The sequence below is a fragment of the Miscanthus floridulus genome, chromosome 16, assembly GCF_019320115.1.
Source record: "Miscanthus floridulus cultivar M001 chromosome 16, ASM1932011v1, whole genome shotgun sequence".
Lineage (NCBI taxonomy): Eukaryota > Viridiplantae > Streptophyta > Magnoliopsida > Poales > Poaceae > Miscanthus > Miscanthus floridulus.
The window spans coordinates 115994285-116001875 of NC_089595.1; the positions used below are offsets into that span (position 1 = coordinate 115994285).

General features: G+C 47.3%; 1 pseudogene; it reads left to right on the forward strand.

Annotated features, from left to right (window-relative positions):
* Nucleotides 1-4488: 4488 nt before the first annotated feature.
* LOC136512047 (pentatricopeptide repeat-containing protein At4g20770-like) lies at nt 4489-6901 on the forward strand (annotated as a pseudogene).
* Nucleotides 6902-7591: the final 690 nt, after the last annotated feature.

A 7591-nucleotide genomic window follows, 5' to 3' on the forward strand; every position in this document is an offset into this window, starting at 1 on the left:
GCGCCCGCTTCCGACTCCGTCCCTCCTCTCCAACCAGAAGCCCTCGCTTCGGTCTCCAGCCCACCTCCGGATGGCCTCTCCGACTAGAAGGCTTGGCCCAACTCCACTTCCGGCTCCGACCGGAAGCACTCGCTTCGATCTCCAGCCTACCTCCGGACGGCCCTCCGACCGGAAGGCCTGGCCGAACCCCTGCTCACTACTCTTCTCCGACTGGAACTAGCCGACCGGGGACGCCCGCTCGGTAAGGACTAGGAAACGGAAGGAGAAAGTAAGGCAGGGCGCAAAGTCAAACTACAATATCGAGGACCATACCCTGGGTACCGGCAGGATATGACGGAAAGGTGCCCCTGCAACCTTCTAGACTTGTCAGAAACCCCAATGGAAAGGTAAATTACTTGCGGAGCACCAGATTCAGCAGCAACCAACGATAATGAGCCATTCACCGCAACAACAATGGACCTCTCGCTAACTGAGCTGAGCTCACGTTTTTGTGATGCACGTTGTTGTGATTATTTTTTTTTCCATTGATAAGATTCCGTGTGAAGACGTGAATTTGTTTCATAGAGTCAAAAATTCCATCAATCTATACTCCTGCATAGATTAAAATCTTAGAAAATATAACCTTTTACAATGTCATGAATCTGAATTTTGATTTATCAGTAGCTGCAGATTTTTTATCCTTGAATTAACGAAACTCTTACGCCTATTGTATCTTTATAAAATATTCTTTATACTTAGGCCCTCTTTGGCCGAAGCCTTGGCTTAAAACACTATCTCATAAAACGGCTCTATAAAAGAAGCTACAGAGGGGAGGATTTGTTTTTTTTACTCGACTAGATGGGTGAAGCCACCAAATCATGGCTTCTCCAGCTTCTTAGATGAGGCCCTTGTCAAAGAGGGCTCTAAATAGGAAATCTTTACTAGCAAATATCTATGCAATTTGGTGAAGTCACATTACCAATGTCCCACTTTCCCTCCGCACTGCCCACCCGCAAATGCACCTCAGGCGCCTATTCTCCTTCACACGGTCCTTGGCGCAAGTATCCTCTGCTTGTTCACTTGCTGCCCCAACGACGTACTCATGATCTCCTATGAACACAAATGTGCCGTAAATGCACCTACAAATAACTAGGGCATCCACAATAGTTGTTATCAAAATAGACAGCGACATAGAGGAATCCTATAATTTAACAGCAAACACTTTTACCTAGGCTATATAGCCAGCGAGTTGATTTTCTACCATTCTCTCTCCTCCACATCAGTTCCCAAGCCTAGTCAGTAGTCAAATCATCGGCTCAAATCTGTCAAAGTAGTTCATGTTTGACTAAATTTATAATGAATAATATTTATAATTTTGTCTCTAAATCAGTTTATTAAGAAAATATATTTTATAATTAATTTAATGATACTTATTTTGTATGGTAAATGTTAGTATTTTTATATAATTTTAGTTAAACTAAACACATTTAACTCCTCAAAAATAAGAATTGTATTTTTCTGAACATATAGAGAGTGCAGAACTTTTTTTATTTGGTTATCTAAATATAACCATCTTCTATTTCTGATTTCTCGGTAGCTAAAGAAATACAACGAGAAGGGTTCTCTAGAGTGCACACAAAATATATGAAAACAGTTGGAGAGCAAAAGATATAGAAAATAATTTTTATACAAATGACGTTCTAAATAATGGTTTAAAGAGTGAGATTTAAAAAGACTAGTCAGTAGTCAAATCATCGGCTCAAATCTCGCAAAAAAATCAGGTGAATAATTACTGCTTCAATTGAACTTTGGCAACAGGGGGACGATGTAGAAACGGGGACACTGCAACGAGCCAACGACATAGCAAATCAACGGAGCGGAGCCGACGGGCCTAGTTGTCCACGGCGGCGGCGGCGGCGGCGGCGGCGATCGCCTCGAGACCTATGCCCACCGCGGCTATGACAACGCAGATGTAGGACCTAGCGTCCTCAGGAATGCTGTCACCCAGCGCCTCCACCGCGGTCTCAAGGAGGGCCATCATCTCCGAAGCCCGTCGTCCGGCGCGCGCGGCCGGGGCAGCCACGGAACCTGGCAAGGCCAGCTCTCTGCCGGGTGCGGTGGCAGTGACGATGGCCAAAGACGGAGGAGGAAGGCCGGCCTTGACGTCCGGTAGTCGCCCGAAACCGGCGACATAGGCCGCAGCCTTGGACAGCACGACGGCCATATTTGGATCAGACCCAGGTGCCTGGCGCGATCTCGGGCACCTGGGGCCAGTACGGCTGCCTGGCCAGAAGCTTGCCTGCTGGGAGGCCGCAACCCAAACATCAGCGGCAGCAGCACTGTCCACCTCGCGCCTCGCCGCAGCGGCCTCCTTGCGGCCAGGCGGTGCACCAGGTTGATGACTTTGTCTTCGATGAATGCCGCGGCTGCCTTGAGCTTCTCGAAAGCCCACGAGGCGACCGTGCGCAGGTAGTCCATCACCGCCTTAGCAATGTCGTAGACGGAGTCGAGGGCGTCATTGACAACGTCAGCCACCGCCGCCCACGCCGCCCCGACTGCCACGCCCGCCCAGAACGCGGTGCTCACCGCGGCGCCCATTATTACTACCTCTTGCTCGATCGCTCCCAGCACACACATCCAGCCTCTTGCCCAGTTGCCCTGCCTGCTTCTGTGTTGGTGTGTGGCTTGCGGTGCCTCTACAAACGGGTGGCGCCTGTGAGATTTATAGACACCCGGCCCTAGCCTAGCGGTGGCGACGTCAAATGCATTGGGAATATGCAGCGTCGGATGGGAAATCGTGCACAAACGAAGCTCGAGTTGACGCAAGGGACGGTGGGTGAGCGCGTGGTACCAGGCATCGGCGGCGTCCTTTTCATTCAGCGCACAGCTCATGAGGAGGCGGCGCCCGCTGGGCGGTACCATACAAGAGTTTCTGCTTTGAAAGTCGAGAGGGCTTGCGGCTGGAACCAGCCTTGCGACGCACCCATCCAATTGATGCCATGTCACCGGCCAGTCTCTTTCATAGCTTTATTACCGATATAAAGTTTCATTCCAAAGTTTTATAAACATTTAATTTCATTGACTCATAGATAGTTGGTAATCGTGTCAAGATGGTTTTATCTAGATGAAACTCATTTCTTCTCTCTTCTTAAATACATTGTCACATCATCAAAAATGCCTATCTAGCAACCTATTTAATGCAAATGAAACTTACGTAGAACTCCCACTGAGACTGGCCTTAATAGATTTTTTACTCCTTGTGTTCCTACACACGGCTCAAAATCTTATAAATTTATAAGTAATATAAAATGTATTATATAAATTTAATATGTACTACTAACCAAAATTTTATTATCTTTGCTCTCTCTATATATATTTATACAATATACAAATGCTCTTATTTATACACTCTATAATCTTTATCTAATTTTGATAAATTACTCCCTCCATCTGGGAATGATCTTCATATTTCACGCTTGGGAAAGTCAAACAAAATAGATTTGGCGCTCATTTAGGTGGTTGTGGTGCTTTGGCGCCACGCGAGGTTTCCTGACTTGCATTAGGATTGTTTAGATGAACAGGTATTCACCTCAAGCTACATGTGTTACAATTAATTTGGGGGTGAAAATTAAGCTAAGTTCCACCCAAATCTACTTCACCACACATAGATTGAGATGTATACACGTGCATCCAAACAAGACCTTAGATGGAGCACTTATAGTCGGGCAGTTGGTAGCGGCCATGATGGAGTCACGGTTTCAGTCTCACGGACGAGGTGAGGGGGACAGGTGACATGCAAACCTTGAATGTCACGGTGGGGGGTGGGGATGGGGGGGGGTCCTCATTGGGGAGTAGTTTTAATAGAGTCTGCCTATCCATCGCTCGGGTGTTAGAACACTTAGTTTTTTCTTCACTCGCCGCGCCAGCCGTGGCCTCCTTCTTCTACCCCCCTCCTGCCACCGTCATGGCCATAGGAGACCCTCGCCCTGACCTGGACTGGCCACCTCATCCGCCGTTGGAACCCTAATGCCACCCTCCTCACCATCCCCACCGCCTAGCCAGCCTGCCTATCTCGAGCCCCTTCTAAGCCCGCCGGAGTTAGAGAAGAAGAGAGGGAGAGGGCGGAGATCGATGGAGAAGAGAAAATTCTAGTGTTGGATTGCTCCAAAATACTCAAGTGTTTTGTAGCATTATCATTTTAATACTGTATTAATGTGCTTTTCCTTATGAACAGTTCCTTATAGTGTTTGTTGCTCAAAATGACGCATTTGTTTGAATAATTATTTTATGATGATAACTCAATTTAAGTTAATACTGGCCTCTTAAAATGTCTGATGGTTCCATGATGATTTTTTATTCCAGACGCCTTTTGGCCATATAAAAAATTAATTTTGTATATTTTAACAAGGTGGTTTACATAATTATATGTTGTTAGAATTGATTATTTTGTTCACGTTGCATCGCACATACATGTATATAAACGGGCCACTCCTCTGGTTTCTCGCCGTGATGGCCAACCTAGTGGCCCAGCTCGCTGCCGTGCTCCGGGCCTACATCAAGCGTAGTGGCGGCCCTAAGCCTAGCCGAGCCCACGCCAAGGCCTTGCACGCGCGCGTCCTCACCGCCGACACCTTCCTCCTCAACCACCTTGTCGAGCTCTACTCCCTCTCGGGCCTGCCATGCCACGCGCTCCGCGCCTTCCGCGCGCTGCCCCGCGCCAACGTCTACTCCTACAACGCCGCCATCTCGGCTGCCTGCCGCGCGGGGGACCTCGCCGCCGCCAGGGACCTGCTCGGCCAAATGCCCGACCGGAACGCCGACTCCTGGAACACTGTCATCGCCGCCGTCGCGCGGTCGGGCTCCCCGGGGGAAGCGCTGGAGATGTACCAGGGGATGTTGCAGGAGGGCCTCGCCCCGATGAACTTCACGCTCGCCAGCGTGCTCAGCGCGTGCGGCGCTGTGGCCGCGCTCGGTGACGGGAGGCGCTGCCATGGGCTCACCATCAAGGTTGGGCTCGACGGGAACCAGTTCATCGAGAATGGGCTTCTCGGCATGTACACAAAGTGTGGGAGCATCGCCGACGCGGTCAGGCTGTTCGACGGGATGGCTAGCCCGAACGAGGTTTCGTTCACGGCGATGATGGGCGGGCTAGCGCAGAGCGGGGCCGTCGACGATGCCCTCAGGCTTTTTGCGTGGATGAGCAGGAGCGGGATTCGTGTTGATCCGGTAGCTGTCTCCAGTGTTCTGGGCGCGTGTGCGCAGGCCTGCGCTGGTGACTACAATGTCGCTCGTGCAATCCGGCTTGCACAGTCCATTCATGCATTGGTTGTCAGAAAAGGTTTTGGATCGGACCAACATTTGGGGAACTCATTGATTGATATGTATGCAAAGGGCATGAAGATGGACGAGGCCATGAAAGTCTTTGAGTCGATGTCAAGTGTCAGTATTGTTTCTTGGAACATTCTTATAACTGGATATGGTCAACTGGGTTGCTACGAGAGGGCCTTGGAAGTACTGGACTTTATGCAAGAGTCAGGTTTTGAGCCCAATGAGGTAACTTACAGTAACATGCTTGCTTCTTGTATTAAGGCAAGGGATGTTCCATCTACTCGTGCAATGTTTGACAAGATATCAAAGCCAACTGTGACTACATGGAACACCCTTTTATCCGGCTACAGCCAGGAGGAACTGCATCAAGACACAATCGAGTTGTTTAGGTGAATGCAACATCAAAATGTGCAACCTGACCGGACAACTTTGGTTGTGATCCTCAGTTCATGCTCTAGATTAGGAATTTTGGAACTGGGCAAGCAAGTGCATTCTGCTTTAGTAAGACTATTGCTTCGTAATGACAAGTTTGTTGTGAGTGGTTTGATTGATATGTATTCAAAATGTGGTCAGGTTGGCATCTCACAGATCATTTTCAATGTGATGGTCGAGAGAGACGTGGTATGTTGGAATTCCATGATCTCAGGTTTGGCTATCCATTCTTTGAATGAAGAGGCCTTCAATTTCTTCAAGCAGATGCGGGAAAATGGAATGTTCCCCACATAATCCTCTTATGCTAGTATGATCAACTCATGTGCTAGATTGTCATTAATACCTCAAGGTAGGTAGGTACATGCTCAGGTTCTAAAGGATGGTTATGATCAGAATGTCTATGTTGGCAGTTCCCTGATTAACATGTACGCTAAGTGTGGCAACATGGATGATGCACGCCTTTTCTTCAACTACATGATTATGAAGAACGTAGTGGCATGGAATGAGATGATCCATGGATATGCTCAGAATGGTTTTTGGAGAGAAAGTTGTGGAATTGTTTGAGTACATGCTAACCACAAAACAGAAGCCTGACAGTGTGACTTTCATTGCTGTCCTGACAGGATGCAGTCACTTTGGGCTTGTTGATGAAGCGATTACATTCTTTAATTCCATGAAGAGCAACTATGGGATTACACCATTTGTTGAGCATTATACATGCCTCATAGATGCACTGGGGCGGGCTGGCCGTTTTGCTGAAGTTGAGGCTGTGATAGATAAAATGCCATACAAGGATGATCCTATACTGTGGGAAGTTCTTCTAGCTGCATGTGTTGTACATCACAATGCTGAGTTGGGGGAATTTACTGCCAAGCATCTGTTCTGCCTTGATCCAAAGAATCCATCACCTTATGTGCTTCTATCAAACATATATGCTACCTTGGGTCGACATGGTGATGCCTCAGCCGTTAGGGCACTGATGGGTAGTCATGGTGTTGTGAAAGGCCGTGGATACAGCTGGGTGAATCACAAGGATGGTGCTCGTGCCTTTATGGTAGCTGATGATCTTGGATCGAATGTTGGAGAACCCACAATGTTCAGTGATAATGAGGACACTTCTGTGATGACACAAGTGCACCTACGTGAAACCTGTGCTGGATGATTTGGAATCTGGTGCTGCTGCTACCATATTCACAGAAATCTTAAGCCAATATTAGCTGAATCCAGCAGGCTCACTCTGGTGCAATTTACTTGGGAGCCTCAGGTTTCACTCTTGTTTTAGCTTCAAGCATTACTGCAAATTAGGCGTGGTCTGAATGTTTGGGAGGAAAGTGTGAAATGCAGGAATGCGCATTGAAGATTAGGTGCAAAGACAATTCCATGCTGGATTGCTTAGTTCATTTCGTCATATTCTGCAAAAGGTGTGATGAGCCATGGCATGTGGAAGCTCATACCAATTCCTGGCTCCATGCACCATTATGTGTAAATTTCTATCCAGATGGATCAATGGATGAAAATGTTATTGTTTTTTTAAATGTAGAATGGGAGAAAAAGGTAACACTAACTATACTATATGTTCTTAGGAATCTTAGCAGATGATGTCTTTTGATTATAATTTACAGCACGTGTACTGGAGAGTGATTAGATCGTTTCTTTTCTGATCAGAATACACAGTTTTTGACTTAGCGCGTGTTTAGTTTCAGGAAGTTGGAATTTGGGGCTACTGTAGCACTTTCGTTTTTATTTGGCAATTAGTGTTCAGTCATGGACTAATTAGGCTCAAAACGTTCGTCTCGCAATTTCCCACTAAACTGTGCAATTAGTTTTTTTCGTCTACATTTAATGCTCCATG